General features: G+C 47.2%; 1 protein-coding gene across 4 annotated transcripts in view; it reads right to left on the bottom strand.

Annotated features, from left to right (window-relative positions):
- Positions 1-6,075, bottom strand: part of CCDC138 (coiled-coil domain containing 138) — a 68,790-nt gene extending 62,715 nt beyond the window's left edge. For 2 of the 4 annotated variants that reach the window (XM_073590496.1, XM_073590499.1), the window contains exon 1: positions 5,393-5,572. The gene's annotated coding sequence lies outside the window, so the exon portion shown is untranslated. The other 2 variants (XM_073590497.1, XM_073590498.1) reach the window with 2 other exon arrangements.
- Positions 6,076-17,724: the final 11,649 nt, after the last annotated feature.

The raw sequence follows: 17,724 nt of genomic DNA, 5'->3' as shown, positions 1-17,724 counted from the left end.
GAAGAATCACACAGGTCCTATCCAAACCCAGAGGGCACGAGCACTAACCTGGACCGTGGCCTGGGGGTAGCACGAAGCGATCTGCTCACCTCTAGTCATCTATACCAGATCGGTGGCGGCTCATCACCCAACCCAACACTGATCAGCTGTTATTAGCTCCAACTAGATGTTAACAAATTGAATGGGGGAGGAATATGCGGCTGCATTCAATGTGTGGCATCCTCTCTTTTGGCTACTGTACAACTACTCTGCAGAATCAGGCAGTGGTGGCCACATTAGTCATATGCCATACTACTGGCATCGTTACTATAGTGTAATGAGATATATATTTTAACTCAACTCGCCGTGTTTGGAGAAAGAGAAATGCTGCCTATGACCCAAAGAACACCATCCCCACTATCAAGCATGGAGGTGGAAACATTGTGTTTTGGGGGTGTTTCTCTGCTAAGGGCACAGGACTACTTTACCGCATCAATGGGAGAAAAAAAAAAAAAAAAAATTTATATATATATATATATATATATATACACACACACACTCTTTGCAGCCGTTCACTGCCAGACATCTGAGCTGTGGAAGTCCGGCGGGATACTATGGAGAGAATAGCCCTGATATGGCAGCATATGATGGTGACAATGGTGCTGCTGTGGCAGTATATGATGGTGATACTATGGGAAAAAATGGTGATGCAAATGGTGTTTCTATGGTGGTATACGATGGCAATGCTGTGGCGGTATATGCTTGCGCTGCTATGGGGGTATATGATGGTGAGAATAGTGCTGCTGTGGCGGTATATGATGGCGCTGCTGTGGCAGTATATGATAGTGATACTATAGGGGTATATGATGGTGAGAATAGTGCTGCGGCGGCAGTATATGATGGTGATGCCATGGGGGTATATGATGGCGAAGCTGTGGCGGTATATGATAGTGATGCTATGGGGGTATATGATGGTGAGAATAGTGCTGCGGCAGTATATGATAGTGATACTATAGGGGTATATGATGGTGAGAATAGTGCTGCTGTGGCAGTATATGATGGCGATGCTGTGGCGGTATATGATAGTGATGCTGTGGCGGTATATGACAGTGATGCTATGGGGGTATATGATGGCCATGCTGTGGCCGTATATGATAGTGATGCTATGGGGGTATATGATAGTGAGAATAGTGCTGCTGTGGCGGTATATGATGGCGCTGCTGTGGCAGTATATGATGGCGCTGCTGTGGCGGTATATGATGGCGCTGCTGTGGTGGTATATGATGGCGCTGCTGTGGCGGTATATGATAGTGATGCTATGGGGGTATATGATGGCGATGCTGTGGCGGTATATGATAGTGATGCTATAGGGGTATATGATGGTGAGAATAGTGCTGCTGTGGCGGTATATGATGGCGATGCTGTGGCGGTATATGATAGTGATGCTATAGGGGTATATGGTGAGAATAGTGCTGCTGTGGCGGTATATGATAGTGATGCTATGGGGGTATACGATAGCGCTGCTGTGGCGGTATATGATAGTGATGCTATGGGGGTATATGATGGCGATGCTGTGGCGGTATATGATAGTGATGCTATGGGGGTATAAGATAGTGATGCTGTGGGGGTATATGATGGTGATGCTATGGGGGTATATGATGGCGATGCTGTGGCGGTATATGATAGTGATGCTATAGGGGTATATGGTGAGAATAGTGCTGCTGTGGCGGTATATGATAGTGATGCTATGGGGGTATATGATGGCGATGCTGTGGCTGTATATGATGGCGATGCTGTGGCTGTATATGATGGCGCTGCTGTGGCTGTATATGATAGTGATGCTATGGGGGTATATGATAGTGATGCTATGGGGGTATATGATGGCGATGCTGTGGCGGTATATGATAGTGATGCTATGCGGGTATAAGATAGTGATGCTGTGGGGGTATATGATGGCGATGCTGTGGCGGTATATGATAGTGATGCTATAGGGGCATATGGTGAGAATAGTGCTGCTGCGGCGGTATATGATAGTGATGCTATGGGGGTATATGATGGTGATGCTATGGGGGTATATGATGGTGATGCTATGGGGGTATATGATGGCGATGCTATGGGGGTATATGATGGCGATGCTATAGGGGTATATGATGGCGATGCTGTGGCGGTATATGATAGTGACGCTGTGGTGGTATATGATAGTGATGCTATGGGGGTATATGATGGCGCTGCTGTGGCGGTATATGATAGTGATGCTATGGGGGTATATAATGACGATGCTGTGGCGGTATATGATAGTGATGCTATGGGGGTATATGGTGAGAATAGTGATGCTATGGGGGTATAAGATAGTGATGCGGTGGGGGTATATGATGGCGCTGCTATGGGGGTATATGATAGTGATGCTGTGGGGGTATATGATAGTGATGCTGTGGGGGTATATGATGGTGCTACTGTGGTGGTATATGATAGTGATGCTATGGGGGTATATGATGGTGATGCTGTGGCGGTATATGATAGTGATGCTATGGGGGTATATGGTGAGAATAGTGCTGCTGTGGCGGTATATGATAGTGATGCTATGGGGGTATATGATAGCGCTGCTGTGGTTGTATATGATGGCGCTGCTGTGGCGGTATATGATAGTGATGCTATGGGGGTATATGATGGCGATGCTGTGGCGGTATATGATAGTGATGCTATGGGGGTAGAAGATAGTGATGCTGTGGGGGTATATGATGGTGATGCTATGGGGGTATATGATGGCGATGCTGTGGCGGTATATGATAGTGATGCTATAGGGGTATATGGTGAGAATAGTGCTGCTGTGGCGGTATACGATAGTGATGCTATGGGGGTATATGATGGCGATGCTGTGGCTGTATATGATGGCGCTGCTGTGGCGGTATATGATAGTGATGCTATGGGGGTATAAGATAGTGATGCTGTGGGGGTATAAGATAGTGATGCTATGGGGGTATATGATGGCGATGCTGTGGCGGTATATGATAGTGATGCTATAGGGGCATATGGTGAGAATAGTGCTGCTGCGGCGGTATATGATAGTGATGCTATGGGGGTATATAATGGTGATGCTATGGGGGTATATGATGGTGATGCTATGGGGGTATATGATGGCGATGCTGTGGCGGTATATGATAGCGATGCTATAGGGGTATATGATGGCGATGCTGTGGCGGTATATGATAGTGATGTTGTGGTGGTATATGATAGTGATGCTATGGGGGTATATGATAGTGATGCTGTGGTGGTATATGATAGTGATGCTGTGGTGGTATATGATAGTGATGCTATGGGGGTATATGATGACGATGCTGTGGCGGTATATGATAGTGATGCTATGGGGGTATATGGTGAGAATAGTGATGCTATGGGGGTATAAGATAGTGATGCGGTGGGGGTATATGATGGCGCTGCTATGGGGGTATATGATAGTGATGCTGTGGGGGTATATGATAGTGATGCTGTGGGGGTATATGATGGCGCTGCTGTGGCGGTATATGATAGTGATGCTATGGGGGTATATGATGGCAATGCTGTGGCGGTATATGATAGTGATGCTATGGGGGTATATGATGGTGATGCTGTGGCGGTATATGATAGTGATGCTATGGGGGTATATGATGGTGATGCTGTGGCGGTATATGATAGTGATGCTATGGGGGTATATGATGGCGCTGCTGTGGCGGTATATGATAGTGATGCTATGGGGGTATATGATGGCGCTGCTGTGGCGGTATATGATAGTGATGCTATGAGGGTATATGATGGTGATGCTGTGGCGGTATATGATAGTGATGCTGTGGCGGTATATGATAGTGATGCTATAGGGGCATATGGTGAGAATAGTGCTGCTGCGGCGGTATATGATAGTGATGCTATGGGGGTATATGATGGTGATGCCATGGGGGTATATGATGGCGATGCTGTGGGGGTATATGATAGCGATGCTATAGGGGTATATGATGGCGATGCTGTGGCGGTATATGATAGTGATGTTGTGGTGGTATATGATAGTGATGTTGTGGTGGTATATGATAGTGATGCTATGGGGGTATATGATAGTGATGCTGTGGTGGTATATGATAGTGATGCTATGGGGGTATATGATGACGATGCTGTGGTGGTATATGATAGTGATGCTGTGGGGGTATATGATGGCGCTGCTGTGGCGGTATATGATAGTGATGCTATGGGGGTATATGATGGCAATGCTGTGGCGGTATATGATAGTGATGCTATGGGGGTATATGATGGTGATGCTGTGGCGGTATATGATAGTGATGCTATGGGGGTATATGATAGTGATGCTATGGGGGTATATGATGGTGATGCTGTGGCGGTATATGATGGTGATGCTATGGGGGTATATGATGGCGCTGCTGTGGCGGTATATGATAGTGATGCTATGGGGGTATATGATAGTGATGCTGTGGGGGTATATGATAGTGATGCTATGGGGGTATATGATGGCGCTGCTGTGGCGGTATATGATAGTGATGCTATGGGGGTATATGATGGTGATGCTGTGGCGGTATATGATAGTGATGCTATGGGGGTATATGATGGCGCTGCTGTGGCGGTATATGATAGTGATGCTATGGGGGTATATGATGGCGCTGCTGTGGCGGTATATGATAGTGATGCTATGGGGGTATATGATGGTGATGCTGTGGCGGTATATGATAGTGATGCTGTGGCGGTATATGATAGTGATGCTATGGGGGTATATGATAGTGATGCTATGGGGGTATATGATGGCGCTGCTGTGGCGGTATATGATAGTGATGCTATGGGGGTATATGATGGTGATGCTGTGGCGGTATATGATGGCGCTGCTGTGGCGGTATATGATGGTGATGCTGTGGCGGTATATGATAGTGATGCTATGGGGGTATATGATGGCGCTGCTGTGGCGGTATATGATAGTGATGCTATGGGGGTATATGATGGCGATGCTGTGGCGGTATATGATAGTGATGCTATGGGGGTATATGATGGCGATGCTGTGGCGGTATATGATAGTGATGCTATGGGGGTATATGATGGTGATGCTGTGGCGGTATATGATAGTGATGCTATGGGGGTATATGATGGTGATGCTGTGGCGGTATATGATAGTGATGCTATGGGGGTATATGATGGTGATGCTGTGGCGGTATATGATAGTGATGCTATGGGGGTATATGATGGCGATGCTGTGGCGGTATATGATAGTGATGCTATGGGGTATAAGATGGCACTGCTATGGCTGTCCATATGGTGATGAGTGGGCGCCAGGTGTGACTGGCACAGGTGGGTGATGGGGATTGGGGCATACACCGGTCAGCAATGCCCCTCTCCTCTTCCACCATAATGCCATCACACCACACTGCTCCCAGTGCCGCATTACCAGTCTGCTGATCGGTCACTCCCTCCTCACGGAAGACATGGAATAACAGGCAGAAGCCTCCGGCCACCATGACAGAGGCGCTCACGGAGAAGCAGGGCCGGTCCGGTGCACGTCGCTCCGCCGCCTGCCCGTTACACGCTGTACTTTACCAGCCTCCACGTCCCCCTCATCTGCTCGGGTATGTACCGTACACACGTGACGTCATCAGCACGTCTCCCAGCGGCGGGAAGTGCTGCGGGCAGCGCCGCCCAGCCGCCGGTGGCTATGGCAACTAACTGCCTGGTGAGGCGACGCTGGGTGTGTGGGCAGCGGGGATAACTGGAGGCCAGGAGATAAAAAGGAAATGGCGGGCTCCCCGTGCGTTGTCTGCCGTGGCTGTGACACAGTGTGGGTGGCGGCTGAGCTGCCCATTCTACTGCGACAAGTGTGAGGTGTATGGTGGGGCAGCCGCCGCACAGCGGGCTCATGTGTCAGATTACGGGGTCCCCTGTAACTTATAGTGGCCGTGGTCATAAAGCCCCACTCCGGCGCTGTGGTGGGGCCACTAATGTCAGTTCCCTGCTCCTAGTCCTACACTTCACAGCCGCCGTCTTCAGCTCTTGCCAGAGACGCTCCGGTCCCGATCCGCCAACTTGTGACATCAGCGTCACTGCCTGGATCTTACATGCTCTGGGCCAGAACCTGCCCAGTGGGCGTGGCCTTATTCTATACACTTGTATGGAGCGACTCCGCCCCTCTAATTGGCCACGCCCACCGGACGACTGCGTCACTGTGTGGAAGAACTGCTGTTTCGTCACAAGGCGGGGGAGCCGTTATTTATTCTTCAGGCGGCCGCATCGTCACCAGCCGGAGGAGCCGCTCATCCTGTTTCACACTTCCGTTTTTTCAAATCCGTCAAAATCCGTTGTTTTCCGTAAAAAACGGATCCGCCATTTTTGCAGGATCCGTTTTTTTTGTCCCATAGACTTTCATTACAGTTACCGCGGATCCGTCAAAAAAACGGATCCGTTTTTAAAAACCCGGATCCGTTTGCATCAGTTTCCGTCAAAAAAACGGAAACGGATCCGTTTGGCGGACACAAAAACGGAAGTGTGAACCAGGCGGGAGAGCCGCTCGTCGTACCAGGCGGGAGATCCGCCCGTCGTACCAGGCGGGAGATCCGCCCGTCGTACCAGGCGGGAGACCCGCCGCGCCCAACCAGGCGGGAGAGCCGCCCGTCGTACCAGGCGGGAGATCCGCCGCGTCGAACCAGGCGGGAGATCCGCCCGTCGTACCAGGCGGGAGATCCGCCGCGCCGAACCAGGCGGGAGATCCGCCCGTCGTACCAGGCGGGAGATCCGCCGCGTCGAACCAGGCGGGAGATCCGCCCGTCGTACCAGGCGGGAGATCCGCCGCGTCGAACCAGGCGGGAGATCCGCCGCGTCGAACCAGGCGGGAGATCCGCCCGTCGTACCAGGCGGGAGATCCGCCGCGCCGAACCAGGCGGGAGAGCCGCCCGTCGTACCAGGCGGGAGATCCGCCCGTCGAACCAGGCGGGAGATCCGCCCGTCGTACCAGGCGGGAGATCCGCCGCGCCGAACCAGGCGGGAGATCCGCCGCGTCGAACCAGGCGGGAGATCCGCCCGTCGTACCAGGCGGGAGATCCGCCGCGTCGAACCAGGCCGGAGATCCGCCCGTCGTACCAGGCGGGAGATCCGCCCGTCGTACCAGGCGGGAGATCCGCCGCGTCGAACCAGGCGGGAGACCCGCCGCGTCGAACCAGGCGGGAGATCCGCCGCGTCGAACCAGGCGGGAGATCCGCCCGTCGTACCAGGCGGGAGAGCCGCCGCGTCGAACCAGGCGGGAGAGCCGCCGCGTCGAACCAGGCGGGAGAGCCGCCGCGTCGAACCAGGCGGGAGATCCGCCCGTCGTACCAGGCGGGAGATCCGCCGCGTCGTACCAGGCGGGAGATCCGCCCGTCGTACCAGGCGGGAGATCCGCCCGTCGTACCAGGCGAGAGAGCCGCCTCGCTGTATATATAAGGTTTATGACAATAAAAAAACAAAATGTCCTTGAAGTTATGAGGCTGAAGTTGGTTTCTTATTTGTCAATTTTGTATTCTGCAATCTTTTCATTTGTTTTTTTATAGGTTTATCAACAAAAATAACATACAATGCAGTGAGGTGCCCGGACGTGAATACACTTAAAAACAGCTCCAAAAATGATAAAACGCCCAAATTTGGGCATCAAAGTGGGCACCAAAGGGCGTTAATGAAAGGGTTAAATGACTTTGGGCCACTGATTTCACACTAAGAGTACATAGATAGTGATGCCCCACATCAAACCCAGGACCCTCCAGCCTGGCCCAAATAGGTTCTGGGCATCAGAATTGGCATCAAAGTGGGCAAACAGCCAATTTTCCCAGATTTGGAGAAGTATCTGATGTTTTTAAGGGGTTAAATGACTTTGGGGCTCTGATCTCACAATAAGGGCTCATGCCCACTTGCAATTAAATTGGATGAACTCAATTCGATAAAAAATTGGATTGAATTCGTACCAATATTAATCTATCATTGTGTCTTCAGCTGGGTTTTTTTTTTTTTCAGATCACGATTGGACTGGAAAAAAAATCGCAGCATGCTGCGAGACTCGCCAATGCAAGTCAATGGATGCGAGAAAAAATGCATAACACACACCATGCGTGTGCTGTGCGTTTTTTACGCACCAGTATCCTTAGAAAAGCCGGCATTTCATATGCGGCTGCTGTAAAGTCACACTGACATGGTTAAAAAAAGAATACATGTATACACATAGAATAGGTGTATTTATATTTGTTAGAGATATATATAGCAAAATAGCCGTTAATTCAATTGTCGGGTTCTGTAAAATAATTGCTGAACCCGACAGGATATGGCACATGGTTTACATATAGTAAACCATGTCATATCAAAATGATTTATATATGTCAGTGTTTATTAAATTGTTTAGTGTGTGCTAGGAAAAAATTGGAACTCTAGGGGTTACATTAAAGGCTATAATCACGGTAAAAAAATTGTGTGGGCTCCCGCGCAATTTTCACCGCCAGAGAAAGAAAGCCAGTGACTGAGGGCAGATATTAATAGCCTAGACGGGGACCATGGTTATTGGCTCTCCCCTGGCTAAAACCATCTGCCCCCCAGCCACCTCAGAAAGGGCGCATCTATAAGATGCACCTTTTCTGGTACTTAACTTCACTATTCCCATAGCCCTGTTGCGGTGGCATATAGGGGTAGTAAGGGGTTAATGTCACCTTACTATTGGAAGGTGACATTAAGTCGGGTTAATAATGGAAAGGTGTCAATAAGACACCTATCTATTATTAACCCTAGAATAGTAAAGGGTTCAAAAATACATACATTAAAAAATAAAATACACCAAGTTTTTGACCAAATGTATTATTCAGCCAATCCATCACAAGCCCTTGATCACCTGTAAAAAAAAAAAAACAACAATATCCATACCTCTCCGTAGTTCAGTCAGGTCCTCTGCAGCAATCCATCTCAGGGTTAACTAGTTTACAGCCGGGAGCTGTGCTAATGCTACTACCCCGGCTGTAAACCACTGCCGAATGAATGAATTCATCTCTGCGCAGCCTATCTGGCTGACCAGAGATGAACTCATAAGCGTGGAAAAGTTTCTGAACTTTTTCCCACGTTTCTGAGTTCACCTCAGGTCAGCCGAGGACTCCGCGCAGCCTCTGTGACGTCAGCGGTAAAATGAATTTACGGCTAATCTATCTACATTGTATTGTTTAGTGTTCCCTTTATTTTTTTGAGCAGTTATATATTATATATAATTATATATTTACATTACAGATATATATGTATATATTTGTGTGAGTTTTGAATTTTATTTCGTTTTAAAGCGATGTGTAAATGATATAGAAGTGCTCTATGTAAAAGCTCATGTTAAAATCGCATTGCAGTCTGATCGTAATCGCACTGCATTCTGATGTAAATCAGATGCTATGTGTGACAAATTGGATTGTACTGGCACAAAAAACGCATGACACTCGCCTAACAATTGCATTACACTAGTCCGACTCTCCTGCACCAAAATCGGACCATTTTTTTAATCGCTAGTGTGTCTCTGCCCTAAGAATACATAAATAGTCCTTACAGCCTGGCCCAAATGGGTTCTGGGCATCTGAATTGGCATCAAAGTGGGCAAACAGCCAATTTTCCCAGATTTGAATAAGTAACTGATGTTTTTAAGGGGTTAAATGACTTAGGGCCACTGATCTCACACTAAGAATACACAGATAGTGATGCCCTGCATCAAACCCAGGTCCCTCTAGCCTGGCCCAAATGGGTTCTGGGCATCAGAATATGGCATCAAAGTAGGCAAACAGCCGATTTTCAACAATTTGAAAGAGTAACTGATGTTTTTAAGGGGGTTAAATAACTTTGGGCCACTGATCTCACACTAAGAATACATAGATGATGCCCCACATCAAAATCGGGTCCCTCCAGCCTGACCCAAATGGGTTTTGTTCATCAGAATAGGCATCAAAGTGGTCTAACAGCCAATTTTCATACATTTGAATAAGTAAATGATTTTTTAAAGGGTTAAATGACTTTGGGCCACTGATATTACATTAAGAATACACAGATAGTGATGCCCCGCATCAAACCCATGACCCTCCAGCCTGTCCCCAATGGATTCTAGGCATCAGAATTGGCATCAAAGTAGGCAAATGTTGTGAACTCTCTTGATCTGACTTCTGAGTCGGGGCTCCCTCTGGTGGTTGATGCGGGTAGTGGAGCTGCTCGTGTTGACAGAAGTCTATCACCTGAAGATGATGACTGGAAGTCAGGGGTTACAGACTGGGAGGATTTAAGTGAGCAAGCTTCCTTCAGTTGCTGCTGGTGATTTGGTTTCTCTTCCTGTGCATTGTGAAGTCTGCTTTTTCCCCTTCTTGGTCTTGCATCATTCAGATAAGTTATTTGTTTGCTGGAATCTTTTGCATTTGACATAGTTTTTGCCTTTCTCTGCTTTCTGCTTTGCTGTGTGGTTTCAGCATTATTCCCTGCTGGGATTTGTGCTGGACCCCGCTGATATGCCACAGCTTGTGTCATTCTGTTCAGTATTGCTAGTTCCCTGTTATATCAGTATCTTTTGTTTTGCTTCCAGTTCACAGCAGAATTCTGATCTAGTGGGGGAGAGGTCGTGTGGCCTCAGTGTTTTTGTATATCAGACGTGTTGGATTTTTTAGGGTTTTTGTGTGATTGCAGACAGTATCTTTTCTGTCCTGTCCTATCTAGACAGTTTGGGCCCCATCATTTGCTCACTCTATTTTCTGCCTGCGTTTGTGCCTCATCTTGCCTCACTGACAATTTGTTTGAGGGCTATCTATTCCTTTGGGGTTCTACTCCGGGGCAGTTTAGCTTTCCCCTTTCTTGCTTTAGGCTTAGTTAACTCTTTGGCTTTGTCGAGGCGTCTAGGGCATCGTAGGCACGTTCCACAGCTAATGGTAGTTGTGTTGTTAGGATTAGGGGTCTGCAATCCGCTAAGTTGCCAACCTTTCTGGTTTCCTCGTTGCTTAGCTGATTCCGCGGTAATCCTCCTCGGTGACAGAATCATAACAGGCAAACAGCCAATTTTCACAGATTTAAAGAAGTACCTGATATTTTTATGGGGTTAAATGACTTTGGGTCACTGATCTCACTCTTAAAAAATGCAGATACTGATCCCCCGCATCAAACCCAGGTCCTTACATCCTGGCCCAAATGGGTTCTGGGCTTCAGAATTGGCATCAAAGTGGGCAAACAGCCAATTTTCACAGATTTGAATAAGTAACTGATGTTTTTAAGGGATTAAATTACTTTGGGACGCTGATCTCACTCTTAAAATACAAAGATACTGATCCCCCGCATCAAACCCAGGTCCTTACTGCCTGGCCCAAATTGGCTCTGGGCATCAGAATTGGCATCAAAGTGGGCACACAGCCAATTTTGACAGATTTAAATAAGTAACTGATGTTTTTAAGGGCTTGAATGACTTTGGGCCACTGATCTCATGTAACAGCATGTCCCTCCCCTAGCCTGTGTCCCTGGACTGCAATGTAATCAGGCCCGAGTCAACAACCAGTGGGGGAATCTGTGTTTGTTCTCCTGAGCATAGGACTTATCCAATACAAGCTTGTAGCTTCTGGAAACTTCTTAAGTTAGCCAGATAGTCAAAAGTAGGTGGGAGCCCTTTCCCATGGAGGGTTGGATCCCAGGACATAGAACAATAAACACATGTTTGGCCCAGGCAGTTGTTTGTTGACGAGCTAGGGGCTGGGCCTTATGCTGAGGTGAGATCCTATTGCCCGCGTGTGGAGAGTTAAAAGCTGCCACACTCTGCCTAAACAGTTCAAATTAGGGGCAGACACCAGGAAAAGTGGCATCAATTGACCCAGAGTACAAATATAATTGTGCTGCGTGGATGCATGGGACAGGGCTTAGACCAGCATTTCTAGCTTAAATACTGATGATCAGTAACCAGTGGAAGAGTGACAGGTGTAGGACTGGTGCTCTCAGAGCCCTGCTAAACACCGGCAACCTAAATTAAGAAGACCCAACTTGGAGTCCAAACATTTCCAAAGATTAGTGTCAGACACCAGGAAAGGTGGCATCAATTGATCCTCAGTAGAAATTTTATAATGGCACAGCAGCAGTCAGGCATGGCCCATGCATGAGCCAGGATCTTTCCCAGCATTTACAGCTTTGAATTTATTTTTACATTAAGACGAGGTTAAGATTAAGACGCTGCGAAAACATTTAAAAATCTTGTACATGACGCCCCCCATGCATTCCTATGGCATTCCGCACATGCTGTGCTAATGCTGCGCTTTTTTCTGCGGCGGAATCGCATCGCGGAAAAAATCTCAGCATGATCATTCTTTTGTGCGGAATCGCAAAGAATTGCCGCGATTCCGCACCCATAGGAATGCATGAGAATTGCTTACTTCCCGCATGTGGCTATGCCCACCATGGGGGAAGTTAAGCGTCTCATGTGCGGTTGGTACCCACGGTGTGGAGGAGAGGAGACTGTCCTCCAGGCCCTGGGCACCATACCCCTGTAAAAAAAGAATAAAAAATCAGGGTATATTTACCTTCCGGCGTCACGCGCTGCCTCAGCTTTCCCAGCGATGCCTTGCGGCAAGGTCCTGTGATGACGTGGTCTCGCGTGACTCTAGCGGTCTCGCGTGACTCTAGCGGTCTCGCGAGATCGCTATAGCAACGCGAGACCAACGTCATCACAGGTCTCGCAAGGCATCGCTGGGAAAGCTGAGGCCCGGGAATGCAGCACGGGACGTCAGAAGGTAAATATACCCCGATTTTTTATTTTTTTTTCTCATTTTTAACATTTTATCTTTTACTATTGAGGCCGCATAGGCGGCCTCAATAGTAAGAAGCTGGTCACACTTGTCAAACACTATGTTTGACGAGTGCGACCAACCTGTCAATCACTTTCAAATCACTTGGAAAGTGCTTGAGAAAATCGCGGCAAAATCGCGAACAGAATCGCAGTGAAATCGCGCGAAAAAAACGCGCGATTTTCGGGAAGAAGTCCGGTTTTCATTGTGCGTTTTAAAACGCTACGTGGGCCCATAGCCTTAAGGATAGTAACACAGGTTGGCGACTGAAAGTAAGTGCAGGCTTGCTGGTCTGGGAGGCCTACTGCTACAGGCGACACACATGAAGGAGACCCAACTTGGAATCTCCACATCTCCAAAAATTATTTCCATACACCACTAAAGTGGCATCAATTTCCCCAGAGTAGAAAAAGTATAATGGGGCTTTGACACACCTTCCACTACATGCAACCCACCAGATGGAGACCCAATTTTGGTTCACTGATATGGACTTAGGCTACTTGATTTGCCTGGCAAACCCGAAGAGGAAACAGGACATACATTAAAAAGTCTATATTCGGGGTTTGGTAACGGACACTAGGTATCCGGTACGGATTCCAAACTTTACCCTTTGAGTCGCTCATCCCTATTCTCAATATGATTTTTTTAGAAGACAAAATCCTGGCACTTTAACAGAAGTGTGTAAACTTTTCATATCCTGTGTAGATACAGGGGCAGAACCAAGCTTACTACATAGTTATGAGCACAAACAGAACCAAACGTACTAAGATTCTGTACCAGAACCAAGCTTATTACATAGATATGAGAGCAGAAGCAAACTTGTTACATAGATACAAGAACATTACCAAGCTTCCTACTTAGATATGAGAACAGAACCAAGCTTGCTACATAGACAAGGAAGAACAACCAAGCTTACTAAATAGACATGGGAACAGAATTACGCTTACTACTTAGATGTGGGAACAGAATCAAGCTTACAACATAGATATGGGAATGGAACCAAGCTTATTACATAGATAGGAGACCAGAACCACAGCTACAAAATAGATATGGGAACAGAACCAAGCTTACTGCATAGATAGGGGAATAGAACCAAGCCTATTACATACAGTGCCTTGCGAAAGTATTCGGCCCCCTGGAACTTTTTAAACTTTTCCCACATATCATGCTTCAAACATAAAGATACCAAATGTAAAATCTGGTGAAGAATCAACAACAAGTGGGACACAATTGTGAAGTTGAACAAAATGTATTGGTTATTTTAAATTTTTATGAAAATTCAAAAACTGAAAAGTGGGGTGTGCAATATTATTCGGCGCCTTTACTTTCAGTGCAGCAAACTCACTCCAGAAGTTCATTGTGGATCTCTGAATGATCCAATGTTGTCCTAAATGACTAATGATGATAAATATAATCCACCTGTGTGTAATCAAGTCTCCGTATAAATGCACCTGCTCTGTGACAGACTCGGGGTTCTGTTTGATGCACAGAGAGTATCATGAAGACCAAGAAACAAAACAGGCAAGTCCGTGATACTGTTGTGAAGTTTAACGCCGGATTTGGATACAAAATGATTTCCAAAACTTTAAACATCCTAATGAATACTGTGCAAGCGATCATATTGAAATGGAAGGAGTATCATACCACTGCAAATCTACCAAGACCCGGCCGTCCCTCTAAACTTTCATCTCAAACAAGGAGAAGACTGATCAGAGATGCAGCCAAGAGGCCCATGATCACTCTGGATGAACTGCAGGGATCTACAGCTGAGGTGGGACAGTCTGTCCATAGGACAACAATCAGTCGTACACTGCACAAATCTGGCCTTTATGGAAGAGTGGCAAGAAGAAAGCCATTTCTCAAAGATATCCATAAAAAGTGTTGTTTAATGTTGGCAACAAGCCACCTGGGAGACACACCAAACATGTGGAAGAAGGTACCCTGGTCAGATGAAACCAAAATCAAACTTTTTGGCAACAATGCCAAACAATATGTTTGGCGTAAAGGCAGCACAGCTCATCACCCTGAACACACCATCCCCACTGTCAAACATGGTGGTGGCAACATCATGGTTTGGGCCTGCTTTTCTTCAGCAGGGACAGGGAAGATGATTAAAATTGATGGGGAGATGGATGGAGCCAAATACAGGACAATTCTTGAAGAAAACCTGTTGGAGTCTGTAAAAGACCTGAGACTGGGATGGAGATTTGTCTTCCAGCAAGAGAATGATCCCAAACATACAGCAAAATCTCCAATGGAATACGTCACAAATAAACATATCCAGGTGTCAGAATGGCCAAGTCAAAGTCCAGACCTGAATCCAATCGAAAATCCGTGGAAAGAGCTGAAAACTGCTGTTCACAAACGATCTCTATCAAACCTCACTGAGCTCGCGCTGTTTGCCAAGGAAGAATGGGCAAAAATGTCAGTCTCTGAATGTACAAAACTGATAGAGACATACCCCAAGCGACTTGCAGCTGTAATCGCAGAAAAAGGTGGCGCAACAAAGTATTAAGTTAAAGGGGCTGAATAATATTGCACGCCCCACTTTTCAGTTTTTGAATTTCCACAAAAATGTAAAATAACCAATAAATTTCATTAAACTTCACAATTGTGTCCTATTTGTTGTTGATTCTTCACCAAAAATTTACATTTGGTATCTTTATGTTTGAAGCATATGTGGGAAAAGGTTGAAAAGTTCCACAGAGCTGAATACTTTCGCAAGGCACTGTAGATATGGGAACAGAACTAAGATAGTTGTCAAGAACACCGCACGGTACCTACATGATGCGTCCGTGCGCGTGTCCTGCAGGGACGGAAGAGCTTGCAGTATAGAGATAGATGGTGCATACTACAGAGATGCATCATGCAACAGGTACAGGACCTGGAGCACGTGACCACCAAAGGAGTGGTCAGGGAGGGGGTGGAGCCTAACCCTGAAGCCCCGGGGAGCAAAGCACCGATGGTGAGTGCAGAACAGGTTGCAGGAACACACGGGTGCAAACGGAGAGGTATGAGATACCAAAGGGGCGCGCTAGGGACATAGTCAGTTACAGGCCGTCAGAACCGGAGAGAGCTGCGCAGTACAGAGAGGGAGTAAGCAGACGGAAGGTCAGAGACAGAGCCAAGAGTCAAACCAGGAGATAAACTGAAGGTACAGAATCAGATAGCCAAGCAAGGAACATGGACGGACCAACTCAAAGACAGGCAACACAAACACTAGCAAACTGTATCCATAGACACACGGGGTCAGAACTCAGCCGAAGACCAAAGTATAACCGACAGAGAATCCAGGTTCAGTGTGAGTATAAATAACCCTCGCAGATACAAAGGGAGGCTACAACCATTAACCCTGCGAAGGCAGGGCATGAACCCAGTCCATTCCATGACAATAGTTATGTATATTAAAAAACACAACTCTAAGATTACTACATTGATTTGTGAACAGAACTGAGTTAACTATATAGATACAGGAACACATGCAAACTTAACATATATGTTCAGAAACAAAACTAAGAGTTGTACATAGATCCAGAAACAGAACCGGATGTCAGAAGAAAAGTTTATGGCTTGGAAATAGCATATCATCCTGATAGTTTGACTTAATTTAACTAACATGTTGAGCTGACAAAAACTGAAAACTACTAAAGTTACACAGGAAGACCATTTTGCCCACCACCTTTTAAAAAATATTTGTAGACTTCTTTTTCTCCCAAAAAATAGATTCTGATGTAGTGTTAGGATATTAAAAAATCCAAAGATGTCCAAGGTGCCAGAAAGGATTCAGTTAGGAAGCTGCTAGGAGGTGTGTTTTCACACTCTCTGCACTTGTCTACAGTCAGCTTGTGATCCTCGGTATTCAAATTGCGTATCAAGCAGACACAAGATGAGTGCCATTGGAGCGCCCGCCAGGGCAGTGTCACATCGGCGGTGACTCGGTCCGTGGCCCTGGGCGTCCAATAAAAGGTGAAATATTTACAGGGGAAAAATAGTTTGTAAAGTGTTCGTGACGCCACCTGTGGTTTCTGGTCAGAGGTGACCAGTGCTGCAGGGCAGATCCTCTGGGACTGATGGTGTGATGCAGCAGAGTTGAAATAGCTCTCCACAGGCAGAGCTGTTGTCCCAGGGCAGTTGTTGTGATGCAAAAGATGTTGTATTTGCTGATGATTGATGAAAATAGATGTAGTAGTGCTGAGTGAGTATTGCAGAAAGAATTCAGAGGACACAGCTGGGTGCAGTTCCAAAGCTTTACTCACAGTTCTGGTGCGCACAGATGCCCGCTTGGTACTGTGTCCTTCAGGTGAGGGGCTCAGTCAACTCCCAGGCAGATGGAGAACACCCTTCCAGCACTCCCTTCAGTATGTGCCTTTTCTGGCCATCTCATTGTGCTGGCTTTTCTACTCCTCTTCCTTCCCAACACCTCACAGCCAGTGTCCCAGGCCAGCAGCCACGGACCTTGTCGGATAACGTACTCTCTGCGTTTCCTTGTTCCCTTATGGCTGCCTTTCCGGAGAAGATAGCTGTGGCTTGTAGCTAAGGTCCCTAAAGGTGCCTCAACCTTCGGCTTACTAGCTGAGTCCGTTGTTCACTCCACTAGGCTAGGGGACAAATACCCCTCTGCAACCTGATCCCTCCACCTGACGTCCGTCAGCATGGAACGAGTCGCACGGGCAGTATGGTCGCTGATCCGTGCCTTTAGGACCCTTTCCCTCCAACGGGAGCTTCCTTCACTCTTTTTCCTTCCAGCAGCTCCTCCAGACCAGGAGCTGCTCCACACACATCTGTTCCCTTCTTCCCCTACGGGAAAACTGTCTGCACACGTCCTTCCACTTCTTCTCCTACAGGAAGACTGTTCTAACTCCCACTCTATTCTCCTGCTCTCTTCCTACTAGCTCCATCCACCTCCCAACACCCTTTACTACCCGGCACGGCTGGTTGAGATCCTACTCCC

The sequence above is a fragment of the Dendrobates tinctorius genome, unplaced genomic scaffold, assembly GCF_039654945.1.
Source record: "Dendrobates tinctorius isolate UK_male_01 unplaced genomic scaffold, ASM3965494v1 ptg000117l, whole genome shotgun sequence".
Taxonomy (NCBI): domain Eukaryota; kingdom Metazoa; phylum Chordata; class Amphibia; order Anura; family Dendrobatidae; genus Dendrobates; species Dendrobates tinctorius.
The sequence above is the reverse complement of the archived record's forward strand: the minus strand, read 5'-3'. Positions and strand labels throughout refer to the sequence as shown.